General features: G+C 45.3%; 1 protein-coding gene across 6 annotated transcripts in view; it reads right to left on the bottom strand.

Moving 5' to 3' along the window:
- Window positions 1–23,479, bottom strand: part of Atxn1 (ataxin 1) — a 412,390-nt gene extending 388,911 nt beyond the window's left edge. For 3 of the 6 annotated variants that reach the window (XM_052727354.1, XM_052727356.1, XM_052727359.1), the window contains exons 1-2: window positions 23,332–23,479; window positions 15,099–15,206 (exon numbers count right to left, since the gene is read on the bottom strand). The gene's annotated coding sequence lies outside the window, so the exon portion shown is untranslated. Of the gene's footprint in view, window positions 1–11,754; window positions 12,047–15,098; window positions 15,207–22,077; window positions 22,190–23,331 lie in introns of those variants that run through there. The other 3 variants (XM_052727355.1, XM_052727357.1, XM_052727358.1) reach the window with 3 other exon arrangements.
- Between the last annotated feature and the right edge of the window lie 82 nt (window positions 23,480–23,561).

The raw sequence follows: 23,561 nt of genomic DNA, 5'->3' as shown, positions 1-23,561 counted from the left end.
CTTCTCAGATTTCAGAATTCCAAATGCAAGATCAATTTGAATTCCTGGTGTTTCTAACCTTGCTGACAAGACTGCATTAGAGGAGAGAGAGCTCAGCCATAAAAGTACAGTGGCTGTAAAAGGACACTCTTTCTCCCTAGCCCTCAATCCATCAAGTGGAGGCTTGGGCACTCCCAGCACATCTAACATCTAAATGTACAAAGGAGTGTTCCAGGACTGGAGAGAAACTCAGTGTTTTCAGGTGCTTGCTTCTCTTACAAAAAACTGGAGTTCAAAGCCCAGCACCATGCTGGGGGGGGGCGGGCTCATAGCCACTTGTAACTCCAGCTCCAAGGGATTCAACATCCTCATCCTCCACAAGCACCTGAATGTACATGCACATGCAAACACACACACACACACACACACACACACACACACACACACACTTTAAGGAAAAATAATGTCTCAAGGAGCAGTAAAGATTTGCTCATATTCAAGAGGCTAAATTGCTTCTTTATCTTACCAGGTTCATCTCCAAACTACTGTATTGGACCAACTTGATAAAACAAGGACATGTTCTTTTATTTTATAAATTCAGAGGCCCACCTCCATAAGGTCCGGGGGAATCTTGGTTGTACTGAGGGACTGAGGAGTGAGAAAGGCTAAAGGTTAGAAAACCCAGACTACAGATCTAAGGATTTAACACGCTATCTTTTTTTCCTTACTGTAACCTAATACCTGACAAGAATCAACTTAAGGGAAGAATAGGGGTTTACTTTGGCTCATGTTTGAGAGGAAGTGATGGTACAATACCTTGAAGGTCACTGGGCTGTGGCAGCAGAAGCATGCGGCTGCTTGTTCACATCTAGGTGAGTCAGGAAACAGAGAGAAGACCACAAAGCATTGTGATGGCTTTCTCTTTTGTTCCTTTGTAGAAAGTCAAGAAACTATCCTATAGAATGGTGCTACCATATGCCATGTGAGTCCTTCCTCCTCTATTAACCCTCTTTAGAAACTCCCAGAACTGTCTCCTACAGGATTCTAAATTCAGTCAATGACAATGAAGGTGAACCAGCACTCCACTGGGGCCCCACCAACCAGTGTCCTAACTGCTAGGTTCTGTTGTTGTGGTTGCTGTCTTTTGGATAATGACTATACTCCTCTCAAGCAGTCATCCTGACTGTCCACTGAAGCAATTTATCTATGGTACTTGGATTTGTGTAACATATTGTAATCAAGGAAGGTAGACCCATGACACACCAGCCACCGTAAATAGTGTGCATAGCTGTGGATTTTAAGGATGGAGTTTCTCAATCAGAATCTGATAAAGTCCCAAGAGATAAGGGTAGCTCTGACTCTTTCTACAAGAGAAGGAGGAAGTATAAGACTTCCATGCCAGGAGGAGGAGGAGGAGGAGGAGGAGGAGGAGGAGGAGGAGAAGAAAGAAGAAGAAGAAGAAGAAGAAGAAGAAGAAGAAGAAGAAGAAGAAGAAGAAGAAGAAGAAGAAGAAGAAGAAGAAGAAATAGTTTTTCTAAGACTTTAGGGCAAAGAGTCTCCATTCAGTGAAACAGTCAGTCAGGTCACGTGATATTCTCTGCTCAGCAGCACAGCAAATAGCCAGTGGTCATTCCTCCTTTCCAAAGACTAGTTGCCTTCCACTCAGCTTTACATAGAATATGAACCATGACTCCTAGAGTTTAGTCTGGAGCAGGCAGGAGAAGTTTTGGTCTGGGGAGGCCTAAGCTTCAAGCTCACATTCAGAAACATATTTTTTGTCGTGTTAATGTTGCTCCTAGCTCACACTTGCCTATGTTAATCTGAAAGGCAGCTGAAATAGATCTAGGGTGTGCCAGGAGGGGGTAAAAGTGTCTTTCTTTTTATATGTTTACTCAGATTGTTAAAATAGTACTGTTCAACTGGGTGGTTCCAAGATGGAAAAAGAATCCAACCCGTGCCTCCTGAAGAGTACAGAAAAGGTCACAGGGTTGCAGAGGCTTAAGTAGAGCAGGGCAGAGCAGCCAAGATAAAACACTGGAGTTTGGGCTTCGATGCCATTACCACAATTCCTTCAGATTCCGTAGAAAGCAAAGTTGTAATCTATTTGACAATGCAATGTATATAATGTATTTGGTTATTCTCACCCCAGCAGCATCTCCCCTCCTCTCTTTCTCCCGCCAACCCCCACTTCCTTCTTCTCAACAAGTCCCCCTCCACTTTCACATCTTTTTTTTGTGAGCAGCCAAGTAGAAGCTTATTTACTGGAGAATGGGCAAGTTACTAGTGTCTACCACTGGAGAATTTGACTGCCCACCATCAGCAATCAAGAACTGCCTCCTTGGAGATGTCTAGGGCCTCATAAACACCTCCCCTATTCATGAAAGGCAAAACAAGAGTTAAACAGTGTTTGGGTTTTGGTTTTGGTTTTTGAGAGGGTCTTCCTGTGTAGCCAGGGCTGGCCTTAAAGTCACAATCCTCCTGCATCAATTTTCAGAATGCTGGAATTGTAAGCATGTACCACCAAACTTGATTCAATGTTTAAATTAATATCAGGATCATCTTTGCTTCCGTTGACACTGTAATTATATGCTTGTCTTATGAAGCTGTGGATATATGAAGAACAAAACTGAGCTGAACTTCAAACTTCTGTTTTTTGAGACAAGGCCTCATTCTGTATCCCAGACTGACCTGGAACTCACGGTGATCCTCCTGCCTCAGGATCCTGCATGCTAGAATTACAGGCACGAATCACTGCCCAGCTTCTAAAAAGAATCGAGTCAGGCACCAAAGATACATTGAAAGGAGAAAGTACTGCTGCCCAGGTCCTTATGTGAAGGGCATGTCCCCCCCAAAACAGTATATGGATGTATGCTTCTCCATGCCCTGGGTTCAGCAACCCAAGAGGCATCAGGGGTAGACTGGATCTGAGGCCTGAGAAATGACAAGGGAATTCAGAACATTCACCCAGAGTTTATTCTGCCCCAACTGGAATCTCCCAGAGCAGAATAAGATAGGGTGGCTTGTGGATCTCTGTGGGATTGGGTGGGGTCCAAAGGACTAGGGTCTTGGTTCTTGGTATCTGGATCCCATTTCCATCTAACAAGCCGTCTAGCATATAATTCCTTATCCCAACTACCAAATACGAACACTATATGCCTGCCAAAGGTGTTTTTATCTACCCCAACAGGGCATCTCCTAGATAAAGCCATATGCAACACGGGTAGCTAAGCCACCCAATGGAAGAGGCCCAGATCCACCTTCTCATCATCCTTCTGTGCCCACCCCCCAGTCTTACTCTGTTGAGTCTTATTATATATACAAAGGGCTGCTTTATTGCCCCCAGATCTGGCACATAGCTCCCAAATCCACATGACTCAGAACTACAGACACTCTTCTCCCTCCCAGATAAAGGTAAGCCCAGTGTTAATCTGAGTTGGCAGACGGAGTCCTCAGAGCATGTAAGGAAGTCTGACCAAGACCAGGGGACTGATGTTAAGACACCTGAACCTCACTCACATCATCCATTCAGTCCTCCAATACAACAGCTGTGCCTTCATGAATCATCACGCTGCCAAGACTCAACAGGAATTTCTTTGCAACACAAAGACAGTTTTAGACATTCAAAAAGCTCCTTTTCCTGAGTTGAATGTGTAGTACTGTTAAGACTCAAAACTGAGCAAACCCTACATTCTAGTGCATGGGGCTTTCATTCAAGAAGATGGAGTCCTTCTTTATCCTTCTTTTTTCTTCAGTACAGCCTTCTGGAACATTCTTATTACTTTGTCACCCACTATCATGATGCCCGATGTTACTCTAAGAGATGTCATCATTTTCCCTCCCCCATGGCCCATCACAGATAGAGTGGATCCAGATCACAATTCTGTTACTTTGGTCCATGTAAATGGAAGGGCTCACATCTAATCGGTAACACAAAGACTCAAGTCACAGGGAGGTGCCTGTATATGCTGCCTGCTTACATAAGCCAAATGCTGAGCACAGGGCAGCAGGGAAGACCCTCCTATCTCTGAGCTGGAAAAAAAGTTTTTAAAATGCTACAAAAGCGCTGGGTGTAGTTGTTCACACTTGTAATCTCAGGGGTTGTGAGGCTGAGGCAGGAAGATTGCTACATGTTCAAAACCATCCCAGTCTACAAGGTGAGTTCAAGGCCAGGCAGAGCCACATAGTTCATACAAACAAGTGAAGAAGAAGAAGAAGAAGAAGAAGAAGAAGAAGAAGAAGAAGAAGAAGAAGAAGAAGAGGAGGAGGAGGAGGAGGAGGAGGAGGAGGAGGAGGAGGAGGAGGAGGAGGAGGAGGAGGAGGAGGAGGAGGAGGAGGAGGAAGAAGGACATGAGAGTTCAAGCAGTATTTAGCTAGTCCAGTCCAAGGGCTCGCTCAGGAAGGGACAAGAAACTGAAATTTTAAGAACAAGGGAAAATTAGCCAGCAAAGGGGTGCTGGTCCTAAGAAAGGGGATACAATAAGTTGAAAATCTCAAACATAAGAGAGTACTCAGAGGGAGCAGTCAGTGACTGAGACAGAGTTACAGGGGTGTCCCAGCTGGAGTGACAAGGGACATCCCAAGCCAGGGAGCCAGATCAGAGGTGCTGAACTTCATTCTACTGCTGTAAGAACCTAGGCAGGGGGCAGGGAGGACACTACAAAAACAAAGACGCAAACGGATTTCTAATATTCAGAAATGTTTGCTCGGACTTCAGAGAGAATGGGTTGGGATGGAACAAGAGTGCATGCCATCAGACATGTTGGCACATACATGTTAGCACCACTGGGGAGGTGGAGACGGGAGGATCACCAGCAGTTAAAAGCTAGCAGTCAGTAATATACAGAACAATCCTGTTTCAAAAAAAAATTACCAAAACTCAACCACATAATTGGGAAGAAAAGCATAGCTTGTAGCATGTGCACTATTCCCATATATACACTTGACCCTCTGTGTCCAGAGCTACATTCAAGATCAACTCAAGCTCCAGGTTTTGTCTTGAACAACAGAAAGAAAAATGTCTGTATAGAAAGTCCATTCAGAAGATGTGTTACATGCCAAGCCATTCCAGGCTGGCTGAGCCATAAGCCCTGATCCTGAAACTTACTTTCCCCTTTAAGTTGATACCAGGAAACTGCTGCCAATCTTACCTGCCAGAGAACCACCTACAAGGAAGAGCTACACCAGGCAGGGAGGGAAAGAAGCTTCATGCCTCCAGGTCCAACATGGATACCAGTCAACCCACATTGTCAATCCTTCAGCCTGGTGGTGGAGCTGGACCCAACCATGAAGGTCAAGTCTCCATTCAACCAGCATCTTGGACAACTGTTATACTTGGATATTCCTGCCTCATCCCTTGAGGCCCAAGTGAGGGAGGAGGCCGGACATACTTCCACCTGTATTCCCAAGGCAGGAAACACAGGTCAGCCACAGAGAGCAGGGGGATCCAATGCAGAGCAGAAAATATAGAACAGCCAGTATGGTGGCCTAGAGTGAATCAACAGGGAATAGCAGGTGGGAAGAGAGGGAAAAGGGGGGGCTTTGGAAATATCCAGCACTGGGTCTTCAACAGCAAATGAGAGAGAGAGAGAGAGAGAGAGAGAGAGAGAGAGAGAGAGAGAGAGAGAGAGAATATGAGTTATCCCTGGAAGAGCCAGCTAGCCTGGTACAGCTCAGACATCCCTTTTATCTCGTCTTCCTTCCAAGTGGATGCACCATACAAGCCAAAGAAATGAACAGCCCATCATATCTAAAACCTTGAACTTTTCTTGAGCCCAGGTCAGCGGACACAACCACCTGTAACTCCAGCTCCAGGGACTTCCGAGTTCTCTTCAGGCCTCTGCAGATCCCTGCACTCAAGTGCACACACACACAGACACACAGGCACACACGTCATTAAAATTTTAAATAAATATTAAAAACATTACCACTGACATTTAAAAACTGCCGTGTGCAATAGATATGGTAGATATGACTTTTCAAAAAACGAGTGATATCTAGAAGACAAGAAGGACTTGTTTTCACAGATTAACACACATAGAGCTTCTCTGCTGACTGTAAGAAGGACAATTAGTAAGTAAACATAGGGATGTACTATCTGGAGTGAGATCAAAGCAATGCAAATCTGAAACCGCAGGGGCCAGGTAAGCCCGCCAAAGAAGTAAAATGGATGAACCTCACACCCTGAGTCAGGCTGAAGCAAGACATGTTTCTCCATCATGAGCAGCAGCACAAACCAAGAGCAATTCTGGAAGCGATTCAGGACAAACCCCTTCTCACTCAGCAGTCAGCCTCTGGGTCTGTACCCTGAGTGAAAACTATTTCTGAGGGCAAAGATATTCATCTTGGCTTTATCATGAGAAACAGCAGGGACAGGATAAGTGTCCCAGTGATATGTAACTTCACATAGAACTATTTGATAGACTGCTGTATATCCCAGGAGATGACCATTTTGCAGTCTAGGTAGCAAATGAGACTGTTTACCATAAATGGGAAAAACCAAACAAACAAACAAAAGGTACATCTTAATTTGTCAAAATCCAGAAGACAGGGAATGGAGGGAGCGACGGCCCAGCAGGTAAAGTGACGTGCTGGCAAGGCTTAGGATCCGAGTTTGATCCCTAGAACCCACATGGTGAAAGGAGAGAACCTTCTCCTGTGAGTTGTCCTCAGACCTACGAACACACACACACACACACACACACACACACACACACACACACACACACAAATAAATAAATACGATGAACACAGCTTAAGGACTTGAATGGGGGATCCACAAAGGAGTCATGCTGACGTCACAACACCACACCCCTCAAGGGGCGGCAGATACTCTTCTGGGGGGACAGTCTCACCTGCTGATGACACCACTTCCATACACGGGCAGTGAGGGGGTCCTCCCCAAGTTTCAAAGATCCAATTAGGATTCCCACTCTGTCCTCAAAGAGCCAAAGGGCACTGACCCCTGAGCCATACTCTTGCCCTCGCTTCTCTCTTCTTCTCTTCACCTCTAAAATGCTGTGCGTTTGCTTTTATAAGCATGAGATGACATTACGAACAGGTGATACGGTCAGGGCATGAGTCCTGCTTAGTTTCTTATGTCAACTTGACACAAGCTAAAGTCATTTGGGAAGAGGGATCTTCAAATGAGAAAATGTCCCCACCGGATTGGCCTGTGGGCAAGCCTGTGGTACATTTTCTTGACTGGTGATTGGTGAGGGAAGGCCCAGCTCATGTGAGTGGTATCACCCCTGGGCTGGTGGTTTGGGTGCTGAAAAAACAAAAACAAAACAACAAAAAAAAAAAACCCAGCATGAGTAAGCCATAGGGAACAAGCCAGTAAGCATCACTCCTCCATGGTCTCTCTCCAGTTCCTGCCTCCAGGTTACTGCCTTGAATTCCTGCCCTGACTGCGCTCAGTGATAGAGTAGTTGACCTGAGAGATGTGAGTGACATAAACTATTTCCTCCCCAAGTTGCTCTGTCATGGTGTTTTATCATAGCAATAGAAAGCCTAACTAAGACAGCATGCTTATCATGCCAACAATCCCCTGAGACAGATGAGGAATTTGGGGGTCACAGATTTAAGAGATGCGGACAGGGCCACACAACCACAGAACTGCAGTTAAAATCCAAAGACTTGGCTTTCACACACAATGAAGTAGGTATTCAAAAAGCTCCCAAATGTCACCTCTCCCATTTGCATTCACCCGCCTAAAGAAACTATTAATAATTGCGATACATCTCGAGGCATTGCATGAGCTGCTTATAAATGAACTAACAAGGCGAGGTTGAATTGCACATGCTAATTGGAAGAGTCAAGGCAGAAGAGCAAAAGAACTACCTGGGGACTCCCACCTGCACCTGCAGGTAAAACCAAATGACATAAAAAAAAATGTCTACTCACAAATGAAAAGCAGGGTATGGCCCTAGATACCAACACTCAGATCCAAGTTCCAGTACGACTCTTGGAAGAAATAATGCCACAATTAGCTGGAAGATTCCTTCTAGTTATAACACATTCCACCTCCTGAGAGGGCTCTTGTTAAACACACACACACACACACACACACACACACACACACACACACACACACACACACACACACGAAGCTATTGCAGTATGAAACTAATATAGATGTCGTGATAAATGATTGTCGGTACCACTTATGACTTACTCTCTAAATAATGACATAATAATAGCTAAAATATAAACTCTAATTAAATACCAAACCTAACAAAGTCAAACAACAGCAAATGATGTTTGACAGAGCAAAGGTCTTAGGGGAGGTGAGGGGAAGAATTATAATAAAATCTCAGAACTTGGCTGAGGAGAGAGAGGGCTCCATTGGTAAAGTACCTGATGCATGAGTATAGGGACTTGAGTTTGGGTCTTCATTACCCACACTCAAACCAAGACAAACAAACAAACAAACAAACCCTGGACATTGTGGTGTAACTCTAGAACTGAGTGCGCGCGCTCGCACGCGTGCATGTGTGTGTGTGTGTGTGTGTGTGTGTGTGTGTGTGTGTGTGTGTGTGTATGAAAGAGGGGGGGTAGAGCAGGCAGGGGGAGAGAGAGAGAGGCAGGTGGATCTCTAAAGCTTGCAGGCCAGGCAGTCTAGCTGATAGGTAAGAGACTCTGTCTCCAAAATTAACATGGAAAGCAATACAAAAAGATACTCAATGTTGACCTCTGGCCCCCTGCACACACAAAATCACAGAACTATACAATGTCAGCAAAAGAAAAGGCCCATGATACCATTTCTTTCCATTTCTCATAGATGGGGAAGCTGAGGCCCAGCAAGTTTTAAAGGTAAGCCTTCCCTCTGATCTAGCAATAAGGCAAAACAGAGACTGAGTCCCCAGGCTAGCCGTGGAACAGATTTCTCCCCCACCCCCGCCCAGCTCTGAACGCTACGTGTTGGAAAGCTCTTCCACTCCAAGTCGTATTTTTAAAACAGCATTAAACATTCTATAAATATTAAATTCCTTTTTAATAATTTTCTAATGCACAGGGGCATATTTGAAGAAAGGGGACCTGGTTTTGATTCCTTTTGGAAAGCAGAACACTGCCCGGGAGTTTAACCTAGTATTGAGTGAAATATTAACAGGCCATATAATGGTTTCAGTGTTTCTTCAGGAAAGCCAAACGGAATTCAAAAGGCATATCCCCCGGGCCTTCGGCGGTCGGGCTTCTGGAGCGCACAGTCAACTCCACGGTCTATTCCACAGGCCCATCACTGTTAAGTAACTCATCAGCAAATAGAGGAAATTACCGAAGGGGATTTGCCAAGCAATTAGTCCTCTGAAGCAGATGACATACAACTGTTCAGGGGAGGAGCTTCCCAGCTAGTCATATGTCAGACTCGGAGCCTAGTAATCTGTAAATAAAAAATGCGCGGTGCACGATTACAGCTGTGACGGAGGCTGGAGCTGCCAGCCAAGCTCGTCAGCAGTCAATCTCAAGTCATTTCCTTCATGCATGTTTGTAAAGGGAGTGGCATTGCCACTGCAGATTAAAAAAAAAAAAAATCCCCCGTAAATTTCACCCAACATCCAAAAGACACTCAGGCTGCCTACACATCACCTGGACACAAACTAGCTAAGAGTCACTGGCTGATGGAGAGCACAGGCGAAGCCAGGAAAGACAATAGAACCATGGGCCGTGAGCCCTGCACTCCTGTGTGGCCACCTGGCCACAGCTGACTGCCTCTGGCCGCATGTTTTGTTCTTAGAGTGTGCCCCGAGTGACGCTCAACCACCTATCACACTGGACAGCTAAATCGCTCCTATCTGCCAAGTCGTGGAAGCTAAGCAATGACCCAGTGAAGCTCTCAGGAGTCAAAAGTTCAGCAGCTCCCTGGAACTCGGCGTTGAACATCTGGAGCTGACTTAAGCCAGTCCCCCAAAGCAGATAAGCAGAGTGCCACTGTCATCGTTTTCTTCAATTAATAATTATCGAAAGTGCGTAGGAATCTCAGGGCCACATGGGGAAGAAAAGGAAGAAATGTTACAAAGACAGCCTGAATCAGAAGCTCACAGGAGTCTCTCTGATCAAATGGGCAGGTGTGGAAATGGGGCCTCAGAACGGTCCCTGATACTGGTTTCTGAGAATACACTGTGCCTTCCATATCTAAGTGTGAGCTTCTTAACATAGAAAGGACTCAGGGCTTGAGGGTGATTCAGAGCCAAGAAGGAGTTCAAGCTAACTTAACTCCTGGCAAAAGTGGGCACTTACCCACTGTTGTGCCATAGTTTCTACATCCAGGGCATAGATATAACCACAGCGTCTACCACATATGAGTGTAATGAAAATTAAATGACTTCGTGTTCAAAACGGCAACTGTAAACTACTTATCACTGTTTTCCATTAGAGGGCCTCCTCCTCCACCCTGGATGCTCCCGAAAGGTGGAAAAGCCCCAACAGAAGGGTTCCTGGGGCTTGCTGACCAGACAGCCTCACTGATCAGTGAGAGTCCCTGTTGCAATGAACAATGACATGTGAGGAAGGACATCTGAGTTTGACATCTATCCTCCATACCTCACAAACATACGTGTACACCCAAACACACACAGACATACATGCACAGAACTTCACGTTTTTAATATTACTATTTATGTATTTAATATTTTCATTCTTAGCCACTTGAGGGCAATACAAAGAGTTCATGTAAGTAACTCAGACAAAAAAAAAAAAAAACCCGCCAAAATAAAAACTTGAAACAATCCTCAGGTTTTTCCTAATTTCATGTAAACAGGTTGCTCATTAACACCAAGACAACTTCCACTGGTCCCCTGCACTGTGTGCCATGGACTCTTAAGCTAGCTTTCTCCCCAGAACTAAGGCTTAACACTGATATTTTTTTTCAACAGGATCTCAAGTAGCCCAAGCTTGCTCAAACTGATTATGTAGCTGAGACTGGCCTTGAACTCCTGACCTGCCTGCTTCTGCTCCCAAGTGCTAGGCCTACAGGAATATACAACCGTGCTCAGCTCAATTCCAAATTTCTTTATCTTCTATAGGGTATTAAGTGAAAAGCCAATTTGTTAAAGGGCTATGTCTGGCATCTTAGGATTTTCATACATAAAGATCCATGCCTATCTCTTTGTGTGTGTGTGTGTGTGTGTGTGTGTATTTTTTCTCACATTCAAAGAACCGATAGAAAGTCTCCAGGAAATCTTCTAAAGTTATGAAGTACACCCATACTAATATGATTTATCAAAAGTACAGTAACTGAATTGCCACAAATGAACAATGGCTAAGCTGTTAAGTGGCTGACACAATAAGATTCACGCCTGTCACATGAGAAGACTCAATCAACAGTAGAAAACATCAAAGAAATGCTAGAATTGTTATTAATAGGGACAGGGGCACCATCAAAAGTCTTCAGCAAACCGCTTAGAGGGAAGTAAAAGAGGCATTTGTTTTAGGTGGAAAAGCGACACGGCATGGGCTGAGTGTCAAAAGCGCCCTTCGTTTTCATACACACGCATATTAGAGCTAGCTAAAATTAGCTCAAGTTCCTATTTTATAAAGGAATAACTGTTTCAACAAGATTTCATGGCATTCAGCTGAACACAGACTTTCTAGGGTTCCGGAGCTCTAACAGAAGAGTCTCTCTCCAGGACCCTCCCTTGCATCAACCCGATCCCTCCATGATCCACCGATCCACCCCTGCATCAAGCCGAGCCCTCCTGCCACCCCAGCTTTTGAAGAATTGGCAAACAAAGGCTGTGCCATGCCAACACTCCAGCTCCCCTTCTCACGGCCTCTTACCTTCACCCTATGCATTCCACACCAGCTCCTGTGTCCTTAGTCACGCCTTTTGTGTGTCCACCCCTTTGCCAAGCACAAGACCCCAAAGGCCAAATTCAAAAACCTTTTTCTGTCAGCGGCACTTCCAAACTGCTCTTCGGACCGACTTCTTAGCTATTCCCATACCCCTGCCAGTCTCCTCGACCTTGGAAACTCAGAAGTACCCCCAGCTTCAGCCACAGTTGCCCAGCCTACATTCTACATACAAGCAAGCATTTGCTTGTTGTTCCAGCCACTTGCAAGACTTTCCTCTGCCTCCCTCCATCTCTTCCCACAGAAGTGCAATCCAGCCTTCCGAGACCCAATCACATGATCCTCCTCCTACAGCCTTTCCTGAACTCCCACCACCCTTTTGAATTCCTTCCGGGTCAGAATGTACCCCTTAGTAAGTACAACCCAACCCTTTCAGCTTGGTTAGCTAATTCGGTGCACTCCTTCTTTCTCATGCCTGGTCACGAAGAATATATAATCTCCGGTAGCTCTTACTCACTTTCTTGTCCACAGCACCATGAAGTAGTTAAAAAAAAAAATACACAAGGAGTGTATGAATGAATCACTTCTTTACATAGATAGTAACTGTGAATAAGTTAGGTCATAACTTGCTTAGCTGCATCATATTTATAAAATAACAAGAGCCAGAAATAATAACCCAGACTTTCATTTAAAAGAATAACTTGAATGTATCAGAGTACAACATGATACTCTCTCCCTGCCCACATACAGTCATCAATTGTGAGGACCATAATGAGGCCATTATGTATGCAAAATGCTTAGATAATGCATATACTTTTTTTTCTATGCAATCACAGAAAATGTCAAGGGCCGAATGTTCAAGATGACACTGCACTATTTCGTCAACAAGATCACGACTTGGTTATGAGGCTAGAAACCCCCGAATCTCAATAAGCAGGCCATGCTGCCCAAGATAAGACTCCTGGCAGCCTGTCTCATTCGCAAGAAAATTCTTGAGATTATTTTGTTATAGATAACGACTCTCTTCAAATACCACAGGTTTTAAAAAGAAAAGAACACCTCACCCCCACATGCACCTGAACCATACCTCCTAAAAGGTCAATGTGAGGTTTATCTGCCTGGCAAAATACACGTATTAAACGGGTTCCCCCTGAAGAGGGAGAGCAACAGTATGACACCCCACCCTGCCCATTAGCAGACCCCTGCAGATCTGAAGAGGCTTGCCCTTACAATAGCCAGACATCATTCTACGTCCATTTGAACAGAGCCTCTCAAATCCACAGCCAATAAAACAGAAAGAAGCCATTTGCATAATTCAAAAGAATCCAATGCTGTGGCGTGGCAACTCCCTCCATTCTCTACTTTGCCCGACAGAGGCCTCTTAGATTCTTTCTGTCTGTCTGTTTGTCTGTCTTGGGAATTGAACCCAGGGTTTCACACATGCTAGGCAAGTGTTCACAAATTGAGCTATATTCCCAGACTTTCAGCTACTCTTTCTAAGGCTTAAACATAATTGTTAGTCAGGCCTTGGGTTTTTTTTTTTTAATTCAAACTACAAATAATTCCACGTATGCATGGTATTCATCAGTTTATCTTACTGCAATTCCAAAAAAAATAGGCATTCTATCAGTTAGCATACATTCAGAATTTAAAATTCAGAAAAATAAATAGAACCCCTATTGGCTATGTAGAGCCACAAATGCCTACAGGGTTGGTCCAAAGGCCAAGGTCTAGGTATATTTACTTGTTCCCAGTCATGTATGGTTCAGGAGCGGCCATGGAAAAACAAGACCATTGCAATCCCACTGTCTAGAGATAAGACATGTGCTAACAATGATAGCTTATGTGAATAGGTCACAAGCCATATGCTAGGCACATTCAAGCCACACACACGCATTTTTATTTCATTCCATCCTCACAGTAGCCTTCTGTTATCCCCATCTTTCAAGAAGAAACTGAGGCATGAACAGGATAGAGGCATGTGCATAATCAGAGTAGACATCTTGAAATTTGAAGTCCAGATACTCTGACTAGTGTCAGAGCTTCGGGCTGTGATCGCAGAGGCCATGGAGTTTGTACTTAGCTTAAAATAAACTGGTTCTGAGGTGTAAACACAGAAAACTGGAGAATTTGCTTGGGAGTTTTATTTTGTTTTGCTTTTTGAGAAGGGTCTCAGGCTGTACCCCGAGCTATTCTGGAACTCACTACACAGCTGAAGTCAGCCTCAAACTCTGGGCACTCCTCCTACCTCAGTCTCCCTATCAAGTGCTATGATTACAGACATGAGCCACCAGGCCCGGCTCCACTGGGTCATTTTTTAAATGAACACTTTTGGTAAAGCCAGTATCTACCTCTTGATGAATGGATTTTGATGTCCTCGATTTGGGGTATGTGGTTTGGTAAAAGCGCCTTCTGCTTCTTACCAAGAAAGGAAACAGGAAAGTTCCAGAAACACTTCCTTCATTCCAGGAGACCAGCGGGGAACATTCTGATTCAGGAGGTCTAGGGTGGAGCCCCAAATTCTGTTTGAAACTCTCTGAGTGAGTCTGTTGCCCAGCCATCCTTTGGAACTTCTGATGTTGCCTGGCCTCACGGCTTCAAGCAGAACTACTCACAAGGCAGCTGGAAATCGATCTTCTATTTTCTATTTCACAACCGCCCCCCTTGGTTATGTACAATAGTGTCCACAAGCCCTTCCAGCCCCACGTCCTAGCCGAATTCCATTCTCTCCAGATTTCACAGAAGGGCACTGGCCTTCTGTCTGCTTTTTAAGAGAGAACCATGAGTCAACAGTCCTTGCTTACACACTGTTTCGAGACTCTCTCGGCCAGAAAAATTTACTGTATGTGAGGAAATCAGGAAGTTGTAAAATCCAAACAGACACAAAGAGACTCAAGATTCAACAACTCCTGGCTGCCACTGACCCAACAAACAGTTCTCTGTTTCCTTGCAAACGTATCATACCACAGTAAGAACCTAAGATGGGAGAACCGAGACTCAGGGGAGATGGCAGCTTAGTGTTCTTAACTGACTTCAGGAAAAGTGACAGGGAAAATAATCAGGCACAAGCCCCAGACAGCAATCATTACCAATTCAATGCAGATTTCCTCATGAACCAAATAGACCACAACCACAGATGCTTTCATCCAAGTTTTACACACACACACACACACACACACACACACACACACACACACACACACAGTGGGCAATTTCCCATACACCATACTTGTGAAGAAAACTCTATTTCACCGTTAACAGAGTTCAGGGCTGGTGAGCAACCATCCCAAGGCAGACTTATGCTCAGATAAAAAACATCATAAAACTCTCACCTGACATGTGAGGCAGTTCCCTACCGAGGGAGGAGAAGAGGAGACTGCTGGACAAAGACGACAGACAGATCTGCGGCTTGAACGGACCACCCTGGTGACTTGGTGCTTCTACAGAGGTCCAGAAAGTGCAGGAGAAGAAATCCAAGATGAAAGACCCAAAAACGAACAAGAGAAACAAAAAAGAATAATCGGCTTTAAAAAGAGGTCTACCTTGAGGTGTAGGCACTGAAATACAAGTCTTAAAACACAAAATTTTGAATTTTGTTCCAAAAGAGTTGCACAGAGAGCAGCCAGCTCAAGGCAGGTCTGGTTTTATTCCACGGGGCTCAGGGGAGCCAACACATGAAATCTAGGCCATCTCTTCAGCCAAATGAAAACCTTGGTCTCTGTGTTTGCAACAGTCACTGTCGCTTTCCTCAATAAATAAGCATGCCAGTCATCACAAATAGCATCAGGTAGAAATGGGCATGGACAGAATAGCAATTGGGCCAAAAGCCTACTTTTAATCAAGTATACATTATCTAGCCACATGCAACCTGAAAGACGATCATGACAGAACACCACTATTAGCATGCTAGTCCAGGTGAGTGGAAAATCAAAGGCAGGGGGAAGTAAGGTTGCATTTTGAGAAAAGTCTCAGGTAACCCAGGCTGATCCCAAACTTGCTATGTAGCTGAGGATGACCCTGAACTTCAGATCTTCCTGCCTCCAACTCACAAGTACTGGGAATACAGGCATGTGCCACCAGGTCCAGTTTATGCAATCTATGGCATCCAGCTGACAGCTTTGTGCAGTGTAGACAAGCACTCTTACCAACTGAGGTACGTGCCCAGCCCAAATCATTTAGTTATTGAACAGGCATTGTCTTCACTTTCATTTTACCCCAATAGTGAATCAAAGTTACCTACTATGTGATGAATTCGTGAATGGATAAATGAAAGAAGAAATGAATGAATCTTCCTGGATCTTGGTGCTTGTGAGATAATTTTGTGAATTACAATGTGTGCACAGAAACAGAAGTAGAGAACTTGATCCTCTAGCATACTTTTTAGCCTTAACCATTAAAATTATATACTTAAATGCTGGGGATATCCAATTAACTAGATTAAACCAAAAGAACAAGCCACGCTGTTGGGATTTAAAAAAATATAAAATCCCCTCAACTAAGTGAATGCTGAACTGGTTTTCAGTCAGATTGCTGGAGCTGCACTGCGTGTGTTGTTTAGGCTGATTTTAAATTTAGTCTGGATTTCCTAAGCTCACGCCAGGTAACAGTAGGAAGGAGAAGGCCCAGAATTATATTGGGTGTCAGAAAGAAACTATTCTGGAACTATGAATATGATCTCCAATGTGAGTAATCTGTAAACAGGTAAGGAAGCCAATTATCCTTGGGTACATGGCAACTTATTTCAGTAGTCATAATTATTTTCAACCATACACACTCGCTATTTTTAAGAGCACAGCCCAGCTGGAAAGGAAAATAACTTCCACTTCTTTCCAGCACTTTGCAAAGTAATGAATAGTAGCCAGAGTATCCTTCCTTCTAACGAATCCATTCACCACCAATTTATCAAAGCATCTATTACGTGCCCGGGACTGCTCTGCAAAAGAAGTTTTTAACAGTCTTCCATTTCCTTGTATAATCTGTGTACAGGGAGAAAAGCTGAAGTGGACTAATATAATGTTCTTACAAAAAGAAAATAAGACACCATCCTTCCACCATGGAGAAGGCTGTGGGTACAAACAGCGACTGAGTTCAACAGGAGTTCACCAAATTCTGTTTCATCTTAGCGCAGCATTTATTTTAAGGACAAGGGAAGTCTTGATTTTTATCTGGTAACATTTCAGAAGAAGCTCAAAATACTTAATAATCACTTTCCCAGAAGCTGCAGGTACTGGGGACTTGGGTTTGCTTGTATATGGATTTGTGTGTCCACAGGGCCCTGTTTACACATCACTCGGCGGCAGATAAGGCTTGCTAGAGTCCAAACTGCAGTCTCCTCCCACTCTGCTGAGGTGCACAGAACAGTCAAATATGATGCAAATGCTGTCAAATATTAATTTACTCTAGCACTGGCATGCTTCCTTCTTTCAAAAAGCATTTGTCCCTAGCCAGAGTAATAAAGAGTTATTTACTTGTGTATCCCATCAAAGGAAAGAAACACGACAATAAAGTCAAGGCCACATGAACTCACTGTAAAAACATACAAACAATAAGCAAGACAGTAAATGATGGAACATTTGTATACAATGACACACTAAAATTGGAATCTTTAGTATTTCAAAAGCACGTGTCAGAGAAACACAATACTACTAATGGTGGAAGATTACAAAGCAAGATGGCCTAAATAACTAAAAATGTGATGGTATACAAACACCAAGAGGTAACACAGGATCAGGCGCAGGGCCAAGGGCACGAAGAAAGAAAGTTTGCCATCTACGGTGGCAAGAAAATTCCTTCTCTTTCTGCAAGAAGCATACATGCTTACAGGTTGGCAGCTGTAATCACCACTAAAAATATCTGATAAATACATCACTCTAAACCTGTCACGCTTAAAGGCCACTTCAGCAGCAGCAGGATGAGTCCTTCTGAGACGCAATGATGCCCTGCAACCAGGGGAATACCTATCCTCCAAGCCCTGGGTCTTATTACGCCATGAGTTTTCTGAAAAGGGGTTTTCAAGTCGAATACAATTTTGCCACATGACGGCAATTATCATTGCATTTTCATTACCCCACAAATGGTATGCATTAAGAGTTACAGAAAAATCAATGAAACACGTCTGCTAACATCAAATATGCCAAACAAAGGGGACCGTGAGTTGCTTTGTCTACAATAGTTCTAATCATGTTTTAGTTCATGTGGGATAGTAGTAACAGGGAGCATAAGCATTTATAGTAAATTATCCTAAAGGGTTCAGGTTTATAAGGACTATAAAATATGCCATTGCACCGATTAAAGTCAAAAATGCTTATAGATAAAATTGGGAAAGGAAAATAAAAAATGTCATTTCCACAAATAAAGATAAATTACCACATAGCATTCCTTTTCTTCTGTAATTTTTAAGTATTTATTTTTTTAAAAAGCCTCAATCCAATTCTAACTCTTTCAGCCAATATTTTTTTCACTTATGTAAAGCTAGCATCCTATATAGGCATCATCGTCGTCGTCGTACTGCTCACAGAAAATTGGAACGTGTAAATTTATTTTACTAAACTAAATTCAATGCAACCAAAATAGGATTGCTGATGACTCAGAAATTCAAATCTTAAACAACAAACAAAAGGAAAGCTATATGTTAGTCCTTAGGCAGAAATTGTGGCCTCTACTGCCATCGGCACAATTGGTTGTTTTTCACAAACATTTAGCAAAATAAGAAGGGCCGCTTCTATTCTCAGGTTGGAAGTATGACCAAGAGGATCGAAATCTGTTCTTTGAAGCAATTAAGTTACACAAACCTAACTCTCTTAGAAGCCAATCATTCAGACTTGCGTGCTACTCTGAAAATACAGAGCCCAGGAAGTCAGTCAACCCCTAAAAATGACAGACTGAAAAGAGAAGGCTCTTTTCACATGCGAGTATTTAAGCTTTTCTGGAGTCTAAATTACGTGTTGCCTTCAGATGACTACAGTTCCAAGAAATCAACATTGACTCCTACATTCAACTGCTTACGTGAGCTCTGGCTTTTAGCAAAGTATATTTATTGACTAACTCCTAATGGGAAGCCTAGCAAACTGGCACAGTCTATTAGTCAGTGGAAGCTGTCGTTCAAGGTATATGCAGGAGCAAAATCCTCTTGACATTTCAGGATGGGAGAGAAAACAAGGTCACATTATACAAAAGGAATGTGAATCCTTGAACTCTCTAATGACAAGAAACCCTAGGAGCCATAGGAGTGTTGATCATCGTTTTAGTAATCTCTTCACACTGGAGGGTCCTGGGACTCTAGGCAATGGAAACTTCTGACCATCTGCAGCTATTTGATCTGTAATCTGATGGCTCAGGAGTTTTTCTTTAATCGTTCTCTCAAAGCCAACTGAGAGGCCTGAAGTCTCTCCACGCTATTTCTAACAAAATATCACTGCTGTCCAAACCCTCTTAAAACGAAAGTGGCGGGGGGGGGGGGGGGGTGTCCAGTTCTCAATCAAGTACAGACACTTCCCATATTTATTTTAGCAAGCATTCATTTGTACACTGAACAACACACGCACACATTTAATTGCAAGTAAAGCCATTTTCTGTTGCAAATAGCTTCGAGGGCCTCCAAGGCATGTGTAAAACTTAAAACCTCTGTCCTCTATTTTAGACTCTGGCTTCACATGAATTTACCTCTCAGAAATAATAGCTCATTTTAACCACACTGATGCCTCACTGGACCAGGCCACAATAATGTAGCAACCACATAAACTCCGTAACCAGGGGAAACTCATAAAACCCCTATGAGGAGAATTGAGCAATTATTCCCGTCTTGGCCCTGGAAAGGTGGGAGGTGTGTGTGTGTGTGTGTGTGTGTGTGTGTGTGTGTGTGTGTGTGTGTGTGTTGGGGAGGTTCTCTCTGTGTGTCTTTCTTTCTTCTTCTTTCTTTCTTCTATTTTAACCGATTTAGCTACTTGGCCTTAAAACTATAAACTGACTGGCAAGGTCACAACTAAATCATGACACACTCAAAGTTACTAAAACATTCCCCTTCGTTTGGGCCGTCTGAAAGGTGCCAGACTCCAGCAACTAAAGCTACTTTTCTGTTATCTTTTCAGTCATAATATAATTTTTCTGGCCTTACCAGGCTTAAGGCGGTACTGGGATGCCAACACTGGTCTGCAGCTCTCTAAATGTTTCTTAAATTGTATCCTAAAGTACGATACACACAGTTTACTGTGCAAAGTTCCAGGCATGATACTGGCTTGTAGCATCTCTAACTTAACTGCAAATATATCTTTAATTACTCCTGAAGATCATCAAAGATCAGGAGCAAAAGATCCAAATGAAGAAAAGTAACATTCAGAATGCCTGCCTACTATCAATATCCCTTTTTATAATGTGGGCTGTCAGGATTTAAAATGTAACAGTGGGAAATACGCTTTCCAGAGAAGCCACCTCCTCTTAGGAAGCTACCTAGAAAGCCAGGCAGCATTGTCAGCAATTTCGATTCTAAAGCATGGGTGTGCTCTCCTCTCACTTGAAAGGGTTAAGTGCCTGCAAGGCCAAAGGCTCTAGACTGCAAAAGAAATGTTGCTTTAGTCAGCTCTGAAAGGTCTCTAGCAAGTATCAAATACTTGTTGATCTGCTCACAATAAACACCAGCAGGGCTGTCAGGCTCCCTTCACTGTCTGGGGAGATGCATTTACATATTGTACCCAGTAGGAACAGTGTGTTGGTTTCCTTTAGAAAAGCTGAGTAGCTAGAAGCCTCATTCAGTATCTCCTGTTCAAACAACTGAGAGAAGATGCCATTGAAATGGTGAAGTCTCTCCTCTCTGGTTCGGGGCAGCTCAAATACTGTGCATAAAACACTTCAAGTAGTTCAGGCCAACCCACCTGAATGGACCGAGGAACACTGTCTGTTGCCATGGCAGCCTGATCTAATTACATGAGTGATCAGGGCCGGAGTAAGTGTACAGAAAACTAACACCACCGACAGTATCTGTATGATGAGAGAGGCAGACAAGCAGGAGGCTTTATGTGGAAGGTAGCATTCAAGCCCATTTATTTGCAAAGCTGCGAAAATATTGACTGATGCATGGCCAGTTAGAGGGCAATCAGAGGAGATTAAATGCCACAGCTAAACTGTTATGGTGCAATCCCTTTCCAAGAGTTCGTGCGCATGTTTTTCTTCTCCTTGGTGGCTATCTCTAGCTTCCGCTGGCATAAGCTTCATTCAAAGTAAAATAAAAATAAATTCTCAGCTATCGAACTATCTTAGCTACCCACCCATCATCACGAAACCAGAGGGTGGGCTTAACTAGGGCTTCTAAGAACAGTAGGGCTCTTCAAAAAGCCACACAGAAATAGCTTAGGAAACACTATTGAAAAAGTAACCAGCTGTGCCTAAAAATAAGCAGCATGTAACGACCTTGTTGTGTACGATCTATAGCAATGATGTTTAAATATTAAGAAGAGCTTGCATTATAAAACAGAAATGTCACTGAGATGAGACTACTAGATTGCTAAGGGAAACATTGCATACACACACACACACACACACACACACACACACACACACACACACACACACACACACATTCCCCTGCATGCTAGGCAGGAGATGAGGTGAGAACTCTACTAAGGCATTACTTTTTATTCTGTAGGTGATGTGGGGTCTTCTAATTTTACTAATTGTATCCTGTGGCTCTCTGAGGAGCTAAGAAATCTCTTTGGGGACAGAACCAGTTTGGAGGAGTTCCTACTGCACAACATACGGTAAACAAAATAAAAATAGCTTGCCTTTCTTGTTAGCCACATAGCGCATTATATAACCAGCTTCCGACTGGCTTTTTTTTTTTCCGCCCTTACTACTCTTCAGCAATTTCCCAACCTTCCCAAGTATTTATATTACCCTCTTATCTGTAGGATTATACAGAAAGAAAGCAAAACAAGACAGCTATGGGATCCAACTGAACTCCACAGTCTTAACACCCTGATTTTTGATTTTTTTTTGTTTTTTGGCGGAGTCTAGATCACCATCCTACTTCCACCCCCCACCACTAAGGTCCTTGCTCAGTCTCCCTAGAAAACCTGAATTGTTTCACCGATTCCAGTCAGCTCTCTACGTGGTCTGAAATAAAATGAAAGCGCACAAGCCACAGAGTTGAAGGAGGTGGCTAACGAGAGGTCGAGGCGCTGCAGAGTCAGCCAAAGGACCACCGTGGAGCCCCATCCCCATCGCGAAGGCCCTGGCCCCCGCCCGGAGCGAGAACACACGCACACACACGCACCTACACACTCACATGCACTCACTCCCTCCTCTCCGACCCCGCCTCACCTCTCGCTCCGCCCGTCCGGCCCCTTCCCTGCCCCCTGCGGGACCGGCCTGCGCGCTCCGCTGCAACCACGTAGGAGGCGGCGGCGGCGGCGGCGGCGGCGGCAGCCCCAGCAGTGGCGGCGTCTCGGGCCCCCGAGTGAACGAGCCGCGGGGCTCCGGGGCGCATCCCAATCCCCGCAGCGCCTCCTCCGCCGCCGCCTCCTCCTTCCCCTCCTCCCATCTTCATTCACCCTCCCTGCCGCCGCGCAGCCGAGCAGTCCCGGCGCAGGGCAGAGCCCGCAGCTCCTCCGCTGCTGCCTCGGGCTCCGGCGGGGACGCCGGGCCGGGCCGGGGCGCTCGCGGGCTCCCGGCTCCGGCAGCGGCGGCGGCTGCTCTGGATCAGGAAGCGACCGCACCAACAGGGCGGCGGTGGCGGCTGCAGCCAGGGCCTGTCCCCGCCGCCACTCCGGCTGCGCTCCGATAGCCGGCGCGCCCCTGCCCCCTGCGCCGCCACCTCTCCGCTTCCCCAGGCCGTGCGCAAAGTCCCCGGCCCTAAAAGGCTGGCCTGGGCGGGGAGACCCCAGTCTTGGGGTCGCTTCTCTCAAGCTAGGCGACCCCAGGCGGGGAAGCCCGGCCCTCCCACGAGCCCCCGCGGCGCTCACTGCCCCCTCCCGGGAGAGAGAATTTGCAAGAGCGAAGAGGGCAGCGCGACCCTCAGCCGCTGCCGCCTCCCCCTGCGCCACCGGGAGGGAGGAGGACTGGGCTCTTTGCGCTCGCCGCCGCCGGGCCAGCAGCAGCTTAAGCGGGGCGCCGCTGCTCTCCCCACCCGCGCCCCTCGCCCGGGCGCGCCCCCCTCTCCTGGGGGCCGCCCACCCGGTCCCTGGCTGCTCCCCTTGCCCTCCGCTCCTGCGCCCAGAGTGGGGTCCCGAGCCGGGAGGCTGGAGCCCGGCACGGGTGTATGTACACACACTCACACACACGCGTGCGCGCGCGCGCGAACACACACACACACACACACACACACACACACACACACACACACACACACACCACGACGCGTCGGTTTCCTTCGCTCCTCTTCCAGCTGTTTTCCTTGCAGCCCATTGAGACTGGGGGAGGGGGTTGTATGCTGGATGTTCTTTGGCCCCTCTCCGGAGAGAGCGGATTGGGGTGAGGGAGGGGATAATTTTAATCTAAATCGGGGGAGGGGGGGGAAGAAGAGGATGGGGGAGGGGGAGAGAAAGAATCAGAGGAGGAAAAAAAATAGCCACTTACTGTAAAGTGTAAATGGATCTGGGGTTGCGTGGGGAAGGGGGGACAGAGGGAGAGACACAGTGTCCTGCGGCTGCTGTAGCTCTAGCTGCGGCTCCACAGGGCTTGTTTTGGATCCCCCTGCAGTGAAACAGGTCCTGTACGGCTCCGCCACTGTAGTAGAAATGATGTCTGCGGTATACTCTGCTCTCTCCTCCTCCTCCTCCTCCCCCCTCCCCTCCCTCCTCCCTCCG

The sequence above is a fragment of the Peromyscus californicus genome, unplaced genomic scaffold (assembly GCF_007827085.1).
Source record: "Peromyscus californicus insignis strain IS unplaced genomic scaffold, ASM782708v3 Scaffold_8__1_contigs__length_139910024, whole genome shotgun sequence".
NCBI lineage: Eukaryota > Metazoa > Chordata > Mammalia > Rodentia > Cricetidae > Peromyscus > Peromyscus californicus.
The sequence above is the reverse complement of the archived record's forward strand: the minus strand, read 5'-3'. Positions and strand labels throughout refer to the sequence as shown.